The 13884-nt window shown below is 40.0% G+C and overlaps 1 long non-coding RNA gene across 1 annotated transcript; it reads left to right on the plus strand.

The window, feature by feature from the left end:
• The first annotated feature begins 10950 nt into the window (after positions 1-10950).
• On the plus strand, positions 10951-12163 carry LOC113707648 (uncharacterized). The gene is made up of 3 exons (XR_011814036.1): positions 10951-11221; positions 11293-11783; positions 11875-12163. It is a non-coding gene; the product is annotated as an uncharacterized lncRNA (long non-coding RNA).
• The last annotated feature ends 1721 nt before the right edge of the window (positions 12164-13884 follow it).

Consider the following 13884-nt stretch of genomic DNA (forward strand, 5'->3'; position numbering starts at 1 on the left):
TATAGTGTATTAGAGTAGTTTGACTCGAGACTTTTGAAGATGTAAATATAACTTTTGGGATTGTATATATTGTATATAGTGCTCTTTTGATTTATCTAGTTTTATTGCTTTAAGTTTTGAGTCCTGGCGCGAGCTAGGCAGGCGGGCCGCCGATACCCTTGGGTTCGCCCTTGGGAGAAGTGGGGTCGTCACAGTTGGTATCAGAGCGCCTAGGTTAGAGGATTTGGGCAAGTGGGACATACGCGATAGGCACTAGGCATATTTGACCATTTTAAGTTGAATGATATCTTTTAAGCTGAAATGCCGGTTGACTGACGACTTAATGTTTTATAGGTATGTATCCGGGCGGTTCGAGTGATGCGGGACCCAGTGGTGTGGGACCGAGACCTCCGAGTAGGAGGGGCCCAGAGGATCGAGCGCTGCGTAAGCGGGCGATCCGTTATAGGCAGAGGCCGGGAGAGCCTTACACGTTGTACTCCCCTTTCGGCCAGGTGTCGCGCCGACCCTGCGCGTGTTGGTATACGTATGGCTATCCTGACGAGGTAGTCATAGCATTGGATGACGAGCTTTATTACCTCGACAGGACGGTCGAGACTCTGAGGGTGCAGCTCGACAAGGCTAGAGCGGTTGGCCGTGAGCAGGCGAGGTGCATGGGATACTTGGAGCGGGGCCTCCGAGAGGAGAGGGAGAGAACGGATGCTTTGCACCGTCAGCTTTAGGACACACACCAGCACCTCTTCGCTATGAAGAGGCAGCTGAGGGATAGGGCTCGGAGTATGTCGGTCGACTGCGAGCTCCTACTAGATCTAGCCGCAGAGGCTCCGCCACGAGCCACCGGTCCAGAGAGGATGGACGAGGTGGACACGTTAGGTTCCGTTGGGAACCTGGGCCATAGGGGAGGCGATTAGGATTAGGGTCGCTTTTGTACTTTTGTTTAGCTAGTGTATGACTTTTGTTAGACCTAATTCGGCTAATTCCTTTTGTTACTTGGCCGACTAACTAGATTTTGGAGCCGGAGTGCTCGTGTATATTGGGTTTTGTACCGACTGGAGGTCGGATAATGTGTAAATCTTTTGGTGTGACTTTGTAAATAAATGTATATATTCGAGTATTATCTTTTGCACCTATCCTTTGCGTGCCTTTCGTGTATCTGTTTTGTGTTTTGTTTTGTTTCTAGTTTGAATACTAAATACACGTTATGCTTGGGTCCATAGACTTTTGGCATTTAGATGGCCTCCGGTACTCGAGGTGGAGGTAGAGGGCGAGGACGAGGCCCTGAAATGGAACATGAACAAGAGCCAGACCAAGTAGCTACAGCCATCCAGCGAATGGCTGACTTGATGGAGCGTATGACTGACCAACAGGCTCAGGGCCATGGGAATGCTGTTGGAAACCCTGGACATAATCCGGGACATAATCATGAGGGCGAGGACCGTGCCTTAGAACGGTTCCAAAAGTTTGCACCTCCTAAGTTCATAGGAGGACCTAATCCTGATTTAGCAGAAACCTGGATGGACCGTATGCTCGATATATTTGCCGCACTTAGGTATTCGGAGGAGCGGCAGATATCTTTTGTTGTGTTCCAGTTCGAAGGAGCCGCTCGAGCCTGGTGGAACGTGATTAAAACTAAGTGGGAGCGCGAACAAACCCCCTGGACCTGGATCAATTTTACCCGAGAATTTAATGAGAAGTATTTGCCGCCCATCGTGCAAGAGAAACGGGAAGATGATTTTATCCGCCTGCGTCAAGGTGCATCTAGTGTGGCAGAGTACGAAACCCAGTTCACTAAACTTTCTCGCTTTGCCCCAGAGCTGGTGTTAACGGAGCAGAAACGAATCCGTCGATTCGTTCAAGGTTTAAATGTGGAAATCCAGGAATCGCTAGCAGCTGCTCAGTTGAACACGTTTAGCCAAGCGCTAGAAAAGGCACAGCGGATTGAGACCGCGAGGGGACAGGTTAAAGCCTTCCATGATCGGAAAAGGAGGCAACCTAGCTCAAATGATTCCATGGTCGGACAAAGCTCGCGAAACGAGCCACCTGCCAAGATAAATAAATGTACGGATGGTCCACGACCTGCAAGGACCCCGAATAACTTCGTGCGGGGTCAGGTAGTGCAAGAGGGGCCGAGGAGTGTCCAGCGTGGAGGGGCAAGTATAGCCGCCAAGTCAACCTGTGGTTTCTGTAGGGGCAATCACACCGATGACAATTGCTGGAAGAATAGTTCGGTACGCAAATGTTTCAAATGTGGTAGCACCGAACACCTGATTGCCCAGTGTCCTAAGATGAAAAAGGAAGGATTTAAGCCACGGACTGAAGGGACCACAACTAAGCCGTCAAATGTAGGGGACAATCGACCTAAAGGGCCAGCAAGTGTGTATGCAATGGGTCAACAGGAGGCGATTGACCCTTCGGCAGGTTTTGAAGGTACGCTTTGACCAACGAATTAATTTCGAGGACGAAATTGTCCTAAGTGGGAGAGAGTGTGAGAACCCGTAAAACCCTAATAAATTTTCCTAGGGTTAAACCCTTTAATGGCATGTTTTCTGCGTTTTCTGGCTTAGGAATATTTTCTTGGTGGGTTTTATGAGCAGTTATAATTTTTAGATGATTTTTCTAGTATTGGTGAGTTTTTGAAAAATTAAGAATATATATTGGACGTGGGACCCACTAGTGCGAAAAGTTCGGAAAAATTCGGCCAATAAGGTTAAGTTTCGGATACTGTGTGAAATTTATCTGGTGTTAAGAGATAAGTAGAGAGTGGGATTTGATTGATGGGAGAGGAAAAAGAAAGATAAGAATGCATTAAGTAAGGTGACAAGTGTCACCATAAGATTAACTCTTACAATTTGACTTACTATTCATACTTTTACCATTTTGCTTAAATATCTCAAAAATTTGATCCAAAAATTATCAAAAATTCCTCCATAAGAGCCGGCCCTCTCTTCTTCTCTTTCTCTCTCTCTTACTCCAAGCACAAGAAAGAAACACTTCAATCTTGTCCCAAATCATCAAAACCAACCATCCAACCTTGATTTTGCTCCATAAAACACCTTCAAGTGGTGGTTGTGAGTTGTTTTGTGGGTTTGTTTGGAAGAGCTAAGGTGGTCTACAACTCCTCTTCTCTTGTATACTAGGTAAGTGATGATTGAACATACTCCTACACCTAATGATGCTTAAGTTATGTTTAGTAGTGGCTAAAGTGATGATATTTGTGATTCATTTCTTGATTTGAAGTGATTTAGTGAAGTTTTTATATTTTTGAGGAATTTTCTGGTTTAATATGAATGTGATGTTGTGGTCATCTATGATGGTCGATAATGAGGGGGAATGACTCTAGTAGGTGTGAATTAGTTGTAATTGCAACCAATTTTGGGTTTGGATTGAATTGTGGAAAGTTAGGGTTTTATCACCCCTTATTCTGTCCGGTTTTGGATCATAGGGTTATAGGCCGAATTGGATTTTGCTTAAAACATGAAAGTTGTAGGCATTGATGTGTTTGAGGTGCCTGTAAAATTTCAGGTCATTTGAATTAGTGTAGAGTGAGATATGTCGATTTTACTGTGGCTGTTCTGGGTTGATCAGGATGGCAGAACTGCGTTTGTATTTGGCTATTTTGACTGGAATTACTTTGGATTTGGATGTTGGTGTCTTCTGATGAAATATAGAGGAATGTTTTAGCTACCATATTCCTTTGGAATCAATGCATTTGGACTTGTATAGACTGAGTTGGACTCATTACAGCATTATGTGATTGCAAACCTGTTTTGGTAATTCTGGTTTCGTATTTTGCATATTTGACCTAGTTGTGCTAGGATTTGGACAAAGTTTCCTTCTTCAACTTTGTAGCCCCTTAAGTCCTGGATATTCCTGTAAAATTTCAGGTTAAACGAATTAGTATATCCTGAGTTATAAACAAAATACTCATACCTGTTTTGACCGTCAAATTCTGTTACGTTTTTGGAAAGTTTCTGACCGTGACTTTTTCGATTTTGATAGAGTACGATCTGGGTGTTGACTCTGTTATAATAAATGTAGATCTTGGTCACAGCTTCGAAACGCTATAAAGTGCGTCAAAATCCGAGTTCCGTAGCTCTAGTTATGATCGAAATAAGAATTCATGTCAGGACTGTTCTTATATCCGGACAGTTTACGACTGGAAGTTTGGCTTCACATTTGACTGGGTTACAAGCTGTTTGGGCTTGCGACCAAAACACCAAACTTATAGCCCTATATCAGAGCTTTCTAACGCCCTTGGAATTTCATGAATCGGATTTATAAAACCTGAGATATAGCCGAGCAAACAAGGCCTGCCCGTGAAAATGACCAATTTCTGGTCAGATATGTTTTGGTCCTGATGACCAATTTCCGTTCCGAATTTGGATTGCCAACCTTCATGAAAGTTGTTCCATTTGGAATGAACTATCTAACTGCCAATTTTCAGCTCTTTTGACCATGTGTAGCATAGAAAACAGTTTGCACTCAAAACTGACCATTTGTGCATTGGCCAGATTTCGTAAGTGATTGTGTTTGGTTCCTTTGGGACTGAAGCCTCCAGTTTCAGTTCTGGATGTCTTCATAAAAGTTGTTTTCCATCCTTTAAGCTTCGATATGGTGTCTCATACGCCTTAATCCGATATTCGTAGCTCAACTTATGAGTAAACTAGAAACGAGTGTCAAATCTGCCGTTTCCGCTAACGGCCGTTTCCGTTTCCGTCCGTCATATTTACGTGCGCGCGTGTCGTTTTTGCCGTTTTGCTTGTTTTAGGCACGATAGTAGCCGTTTACGATATTATGTGACACAATCTTCTATTTCAGACGGTGGTGAGCTGGGCGGAACTGGTGGGGTCCACTACTAGCTGTTCATTTCGATCCGACTTCGTACTTTTGCTATTTCAGTTTCTGAGTAAGTATTCAGGCCAGTTTGGTGTGTTTTCTTTGCTATGTGTTTGAGATGTGTGAAAAGGGTACTTAGGCGAGGGTGTACTTTATCGCACTCGACCTAAACCCTAATTTGAATGTATAATTGTACTTGGCATATGTATATGAACCTTTTGGAACCAAAACCCTTGAGCTTGTGGCTCGGGACGACTTTCGAGTAAAGTTTGTGAAGTTTGCAAAGTTTGTGAGTTCGTGGGCCCGATATAAGACCTGTATGGACTATTCGAGCCGGTTAGGGTTTGGTCGAAGTCAGTCCAACTTAGTCTGAGGTCACCAAGTTTGTAGGTTCATGTTATGAACCAATTTTGTGAATCCGGTTCACCGAGAAGGTGACCAAGTTTGTGACCCGAGCTTGTGACTCAAGCTCAAGTTTGTGATTTCGTTCGCCCGGGCAAGTTTGTGAGGTGACTGGCCAGTGAGGGTGATAAGGTGTCGGTGGGTGTACAAGTGAAGTTCTACGGACCATTGAGTGTGGTCGACGGAGTGTCGGCAGGAGATCACGCATGGCATATGAATTGGCTTTGGAGCCACCTGTATCCTTATTATGTGACGTTTGTGACGCCCCGAAAAAAAATGAGTTTGAGAACCCGGAAATTTTCTAATTTTCTAGGGTTTTTTTTTTTAACGCCCGCCTTTTCTACATTTTCTTGATTAGAAAAATTTCCCAGATAAAGTTTATGAGCAAAAATAATTTTAAAATGATTTTTCTAGTATCGGTTAGTTTTTGAGAAATTAAAAGCGTATTTTGGACGTGGGACCCGCTAGTGCGGTAAATGCATTATATTTTTGACAAATTGTTGGAATTTTGTATTAAGTGATATTATTTTACAAGGTGCTAAGAGATAATTAGAGGTTACTTAGATGGTTTAATCTTGGAGAGACAAAAGGATAAGATTAAAATCCTAGAGGACCATTTGTCACCTAACTATTGGACCTTGACTTTGACTTGGACTTGTCTTAACCTTTACTAAACCAAATTTTGACCCAATTTCTTCCATTTTTATGGTCTTGGCCGAAATTTTTGGTGAGGAAAGAACAAGAGAGAGTTTCTTCAACTTCAACTTCAATTCTTGCTCAAATCTTGAGTTCCAACCGATTAAATTGCAAATCACTCCATAAAACTTGCTAGCTAAGGAAGATTGAAGCTCTTGGTGGAGTTATTTGGAAGGTTAAGGTGCCTAGTTGTTCTCTCTCTTCTATTGTTAAGGTGAGTGGTGATTGAACTTCCTCCTACACTTAATGAAGCTTAAGTTATGCCTAGTGGGAGCTAAAGTGCTGAAATTTGTGGTTTATTTCTTGGTTTGAGATGAATTGGTGAAGTTTTTGATTTATTGATGATTTTTCTGGTTTAATTTGATCATGATGTTGTGGCTGTCCATGATGGTTGCAAATGATGTTTAATAACTCTAGTAGGTGTAAATGATTGGTAATTGCAACCAATTTTGGGTTTGGAAGGAATTTGAGAAAGTTAGGGTTTTATATCCCCAATTCTGTCCGGTTTTGTATCTCATGGTTAGAGGCCGAATTGGCCTTGGCTTAAAACATGAAAGTTGTAGGTATGGATGTTTTAAAGGTGCCTGTAAAATTTCAGGTCAATTGGAGTAGTGTGGAGTGAGAAAAGTCAGAAATACTGAGACTGGTCTGGGAAGGGGTGCTGCGAACAGGGTTGCCTTTTCACTCAATTTGACCGTGACCTTTCACCTTGATTCTCACCGAATTAGATTTTGGCCAAAACATGAAAGTTGTAGCCAAGGCTATAAAATATGTTCCTGTAACTTTTCAGCTTGATCCGACCACTGTAGCATGTGAAATGACCGAAATAACCTTGACTGTTTTTGAAACCTGTTTCGCGCCCAGATTTTTGTTTTCGTGTAATCTTCCATTTTCGATCATGAAAATGCACGATTTGGCCTTTGCGGTCTTCTGATGAAATGTAGCTTGATGTATTAGCTACCATATACCTTTGGAATTTCTGGATTTGGACTTGTAGAGCCTGAGTTATGATGTTTCCGCTAGAATGCGTTTTGGTGAATCTGTTTTACGTTTTTGATGTGGTATCTTGCCTTTTTGACCTGTTTGCACTCAAAACTGGGTTGAGTGACCTTCTGCAATATTGTAACCCTGACTCTTAGCTTCGAAACGGTGGGTCTTTCACCTTCATCCGACAATCGTACCACCTTTGGTACCATTACCGTAAAATGACGTCAAAACTATTTTTCTGGTTTTGAGCTTAACTTTCATTTCCGGACTTTTCCCTAGCTTGACTTGTGCTAGTACTACTTGGAGCCTGCTGAATGGCTATTGGATGAACTTATTTGTGTGACTTTGGAACTGGCTGAGGAAATAATGAAGCCATGATGGCTGGGAAAGTAAGCAAATTTAGGGGAAGTGCTGTCCGAAGTTTTAAAGGGTTTGATTGCTTTGAGTTTGTGATCTAAGACTTGGATTTGAGCAAGGCAATGTTATATGATGGATGATTTCTGAGCCATGGAGGTGAGTGACCTCAAACTACTTCTAAAGTTATTTATGAACCGTTTCTTACATTATTTACTTTTGAACTATTTCCAAAGTCACTTTTGAAATGTTTTCTTGCATATCATGTGTGCTGGCATTTGAGTGTGCCTTGTTTGCTATATTTCTTGACTTCATGACTTGTATTTTGGTTGATAACGTGTTAAGCGCTTATAATGATTTCCAAAACGAGTTTTCGAGGCGAGTGTGTACTTTATCGCACTCGACCTCGATAAATGTGAAATTTTCGATTGAAATGTTACTCGCGCATGAATGTAAGCCTTTTGGGCTGAACTGGCCATTGCCCCTTGTTACCGGTCGTCTTGAGCCAGAAGCGGACTCGGTCAGGCGATTAGGAACTTGGGTGAACGTTTGGTATACTCGAGTATTACCTATGTAGGTTGGTGGAGCCTGGCCAAAAGCCAGGGACGGGGTGAATGAAATGAAATGAATGACCAAATGAGCGAGGAAATGTCAGGAGAATGAATGTATCCTTTCATGAATGTTACTATCGCTTTCCATTGTAAATGTTTCTTGAATTATTGATAATCCATATTTACTGTTTTGCAAATGATGTAGTTGTTTCCGGATTTATCATTTAATTTATGACATCATTGCTATATGACATCATTGAAATGAACTATTGTGAAACCGATTTGATTAATGATTTTCTGGTTACTCGCTGAGCTTTTAGCTCACCCCAAAAACTATTTTATTCCCCTCCACAGGGCTCGTGGCGAAGGAAGGACTTGTAGTACTTGTGCACGTGTATGGATGGCCTAAACTTTGTACAATTTTGGATTTGGAATTATTTTATGTATATTTGGGATTAGTTTCCGCTGCATTTGTGACATGTAATTATTGGAGACGGATGTGTATTTGTGGACCATTTGATGTATACTTGAGATTTATATTGTAATCTGTTTGAGGAATGTAGTGAACGACTTAGTCCCGGCGAGAGCTGGGCAGGCGACCCGCCGAATCCTGGGGTACGCCCTAGGGAGAGGTGGGGCCGTCACAACGTTACTTTTCTGCTTTTGCTTTACTCTTACTGTGTAACTGTTGTTACGTGAAATTTATGCTTTCGCCCCTGTTTACTTACTAAGCATATAGCTTACCCCTTTCCTTTTGTTTTCCTTAGCAGGGGCCGACGCGGGGACTTTTGGCTCGTATACTAGTATAGTTAGATTGGCTTGTAATAATTGAACAGTTAGGATGTTTGTTTTTGTTTTGGTGGTTTGTATAAGGACCCTTCTTAGGGTCTATCTTCTGCTGGTTGTGGTTATAATGTATTAGAGTAGTTTGACTCGAGACTTTTGAAGATGTAAATATAACTTTTGGGATTGTATATATTGTATATAGTGCTCTTTCGATTTATCTAGTTTTATTGCTTTAAGTTTTGAGTCCTGGCGCGAGCTAGGCAGGTGGCCCGCCGATACCCTTGGGTTCGCCCTTGGGAGAAGTGGGGTCGTCACAAACAACCAGCATGCCTATTATATTATTACCCAAGCAACTCCCTATCCCATTCACACAATTTTGCAATCACTTGGCGCATTAAGTTTTCCTCACCTATTCTCCTCTATGTTGGCCACCAAAATACCTACTTTCTACTACTCGAGACTAGTAAACATTCCGTTCCACCAAAACCATTAAAAATGAATTAACCTATTCATTCACAACATTGTCAAACACTCCATGACCATGTCAAAATTCGAAAGCTATGTTATACCATTACTGTTTTGTTACTTGGGTGTTTCCTGCTTTTTCTCTTCTCCGGATGCCCCAACATTCCACTTCACAATTTTGATTCACCTTTCCCAAGCCCTTTTAGATTTCACACCACTAAAACTCTACCCTTATGTCGCTACTTCTTCCTTCTTTTTGTTGTAATATACTTTCATCGCAATTGTATTTCCCCTGCTTTCCCCTATCCCTAGTCTGTCTCTAGCCACTTTCTTGTTTTGCCTCCAGCCACTTTCTTGTATTCTCTTTTTGCTTCCATTTTCTGGTGTTGTGGATAAATGAAAATTGGCAATTATTGTGAAGGAAAAGCAAATGACCTTTTTGTTTAACAATTCATTTGCGTGGGATTTTGTGGAACGGAGTTAAGGCTTTGTGACAAGGTCTATCAGAAGCATCAATTTCTTTTGTCCATTACCAATTCAAGCGATGTCATTTTTCCCCCTTCCCAAAACTAGTTGACATGACTATTTCTAGTCCTTTGGCCTGGGATTGTGAGAGGACAGCTTGGGAACAGTCTGTTTGATGACAGTTCCCGCCCTAATCCTTCCATCTCTGGATGTCATGGTTCTAACTTCGAAGTACTCATTTTTGCATTTTGCATTCTGCATTTTGCATTTTTTTTGACATTATCAAGAATTGGGCTAGATGTTACGCTAAATCTACATGGTCATCATCACATACGGTCACTGCAAGAGTCTTGCTCTCCGTGGCTTTGGAGATGAATTCCCCAATGGCTATCATGAATTTTTACTTATTCATTTATGCATTTAACTACCCACTTTGTGTGTTTCAATTTTTTACCATTCAACCACCTTACAATGTGGCACATACCCAATCTACACTCCTATAATAGATTCTTCGGTTTCACATTAAATCAATCATTTCCTACTTTTGTCATATTTCTATAGTACCATGCCTAAATTTAGGCCACTAGAATACAAACTAGTGATTCATCATCAATGCAAAATTTATAACTAATAATTCTTTTTTTTAAGCGGTTAACCCCATATACAGGGAGAACTCCACCACTAAATTTTATTAAATAAATAAATAAATAGAGGGGACATAAATTTTACTTCCAAATTATAGGACTATATTGAAAATAAAGAAAGGAGATGAACTACCATAATAGGAAGAAAAAACTAAAATCTATGCAATAAAGGTAAACCAATTCTATCAAATTTGATATCAACCCTACAAACATATATATTTTCCTCTTTCAAATTCAAACTTTAATAGTCAGCACAATTCAAATTAGCATTTGGCAATGATTACAAAATTTATGCCTCTGCATTTTCTTTTCCGAAATTCAAATATAACAGAACGTGCTATGAACGTACAAATTCACAATACTTCATCATTCTTTACAAATTTCTGCCTCTCATTATTTTCTTCAATGTTCTTTTTCACGAAATTCAACCATTCCTCTTTTTGTATGTACTTTGACATGAATATAGCCACTTCACATTCTTGTTTCACCAAAACTGCCACCTTATGCAATTTTGTTAAACCAATGCCAATTCAACTTTCATGATAATTCTACTATAAAAGTAATGCTTTTCGCATTGTCGTTGGCACTTTTCTATTCATGAGTCTGGTCTAATTTCTTTCTTTTTTTACTCCAATTCATCATTATTATTCTTCTTTTTCACCACTACGCATTATTACTGAAACTTTATTAGTTTTAGCATTGAATCTTTCTTCAAACCAATGCAAATCTACTATTGCCATTATTCACAACTCATTAAACAAAAATTTGCAGAGGCTTTCCCCATGGTATTTACGTGCATGGGTGAACCATCATTATTTTCACTTGCTTCGGTTAAACAATGGTTGCAAAATATCATCCTTATTTCTTCACAGGCATTCGTCCCCCAAGGCAAGTATCCTTTCCTGATTACACCACTGTTATAAAATACATGAAAATCTTATTGTTTTTCTTTTTCCCATAGATCCTCCAAAGATTACTCGAATATTAAATGGACAGCCTTGGTGTTATGTACTCTTTTGCACAGATATGGAGAACCAGGTGCTTTTAATAACCAATTCTGGCTCTTGGATTACGTTTATCATATATTTACAGATCTCTTCTATTCGCAGGACATTCCTGTGGAAATGTTTCAATATAATGGCTTTGCAGAAGGACAGACCATTACAGTTAAACATGGCCTTGCTGAATGGAGTCTAAAAATCACAGATCATTGTTTTGGAGGCGAATGGAACCTTTTTTGCAAACACAACTATATTGACCTAAATGACATGCTTTTCTTGCGAAAAAGATCAGATTTCATATATGATGCACTGACTTTCTCGAGCAATTGTCTACAAATCTGGACACGCTGGACCTTGCCCTTATCAATGATCCCTTACGAATTCTTCGTTTCACAAGGAAGCTACAATTCTATTGCTCTTATACTGTGTTCCTATGTTATATATGCACTCACACATTCTTTCCTTTCATTACAGAAGATATCAAAAGCCAGCCGAGTGCAACTTTGATCACCTCGTCAATCAATCGATTCTTCTCTCACGATCTTATGGCATTAGATGCTTTTTACCAAATTTTTTCTTCCGATGCTAAGTATTCAATGGTGTGCGTTTTCTCCCGTTAAACATATCCATGGTTTTCTAATCCACTTCTCCTTTTTTTATCTTTATTACACAAATTTGTTTCTTTTCCAGGAAGTTCCCGAGCATGCTCATCCAAGATTACATGAATCAAGAACCCCAACTATGGTCCTCACAAGTGGAACTAAAAACTATATCATTGGAATGACCGACAACAGATTTCACCAAAACTGGAACAAATTTGTTGATGATCATGGTCTTCACCAAGGAGAAATACTTGTATTCATACCCCAGTCCCGTACATCCCTTACTGTTTTAATTTTCGGAATCAACGGCATAGAAATCATGTATCCATGGCATCATACATTTTACCTTTAATATATTTGAATCTTTGATTACCAAATTAGTTAGCTCTTTACATTTCTCCCATGGTTTTCGTTTGTTAACCAAAACATGTACTTCCAATATAATTTCTGATCTACATTTACTTATCAGCAATCCCAACTCCTATTTACATAATTTTAACCCTTCATGGGCATTCGCATTTTATATTCCACCGCGCGAAGCGCGGTTTACCTCTCCTAGTAATCAATCTACACCTCTATGCTAGATTCCTCGTAGTCACACCAAATAAATTATTCTCTACTTATGTCAGATTTTCATGTTTCATGTGCAACTCTCTATAGCTCGACTCGTTGCATCCCATTAGGTGGAGGTTTTCTTTCTCTAACCGGTCATTTGATTGGGCTCCTCAAACTACATTATTTTCAGTAATTGGTTTTTGTCCCCTACAATTATTTGTCCCTTTCCAACTGCAACATATTATGTTAGAAATTGCTCTTAACACTTCTTTATCTTCAACATAGTTAAACAAATTAAAAAATTAGAATAACAAAGCCATCTAAACGAATGACATCTTGGACAAATTTTTGGTCATAAACTGAAACTTCACAAAGTCCCAAGTGTTCTTTGTCCTTCGAGTTAAACAAAATAGAATAACCCCAACCAAACCTAACTCTGATGCCTTGAAAACCGAGTATTTCCAAATATTACCCAGATATGCAAAGTATGGGGTTAAAATTTATCGCACTTGTGACAGCCCCACCTCACCTAAGGCGAACCAAAGGGTTCGGCAGACCGCCTACCCAGCTCTCGCTTAGACTCAGTCATTCACTACAGTCCCCAAATAAATTACAATATAAATCTCAAATGCACATCAATTATTCGACAAATTTTATTAAACTACAAACTAAAACCTCAAGAGATACATGCAGTACTAATTTCCCGAATAAGACAAAGGTCCTCAGTTCTCACATAAGTACAAGTACAATCGCAGTCTCAAATATTACACAAGATAAATCTAAAACTCCAACGGTACAAGAGATCATCCAACCATTCACACGGAGAACTTTAATACAAATGTTTCCTTCGCCTCGAGCCCTGTGGAGGGGAAATAAAATATTTTTGGAGGTGAGCTAGAAGCTCAGCGAGTAACCAGTAAAATCAGTAATCAAATAAGTTTCACAATAGTTCATTTCAATGATGTCATGAATCAGTAATCAAATGTACGTTTATTGCTCTTGTGAGCCAGTGAAATCATTGTACTTAGACTTCCAATGCTCAAATTGATCAGTTAACAGTGAAACAATGATAGGGAGCCATTTGCTCCAGGTAAACAATGGTGTAGACGTTGGTTCTAAGCACAAGACTTCCCAAGAACTCATTAAAGCCAAAACATGTCATGAACTCACATGCAAGCACATATGATATGCAATTGAGTAAATAATGCAAGAAACAGTTCATAAGTTACTTTGGAAATAGTTTGGGGGCACTCACCAACCACGGCTCATAATCCTTATCCATCATAGACAATTTTCTCGATCAAGTCCAAGGCCTTCAACTCAAACTCAAAGAAATCAAATGCTTTCAAAGATCGGACAGCATTTCCCCTACATTTCCTTACTTTTCCATCTTACAAGCAACACCATTTCATCTCAAATCAATCACATACACATCATAGACTATCAAATACACCTTTCGGCACAATATCCATAACTGAAGCTACACTTATCGAATTGAAACGAATCTTATGGCGTTTCGAAGCCAAGACATAACCCTATATTT

This window comes from Coffea arabica, chromosome 1c, assembly GCF_036785885.1.
Source record: "Coffea arabica cultivar ET-39 chromosome 1c, Coffea Arabica ET-39 HiFi, whole genome shotgun sequence".
NCBI classification, from domain to species: Eukaryota; Viridiplantae; Streptophyta; class Magnoliopsida; order Gentianales; family Rubiaceae; genus Coffea; species Coffea arabica.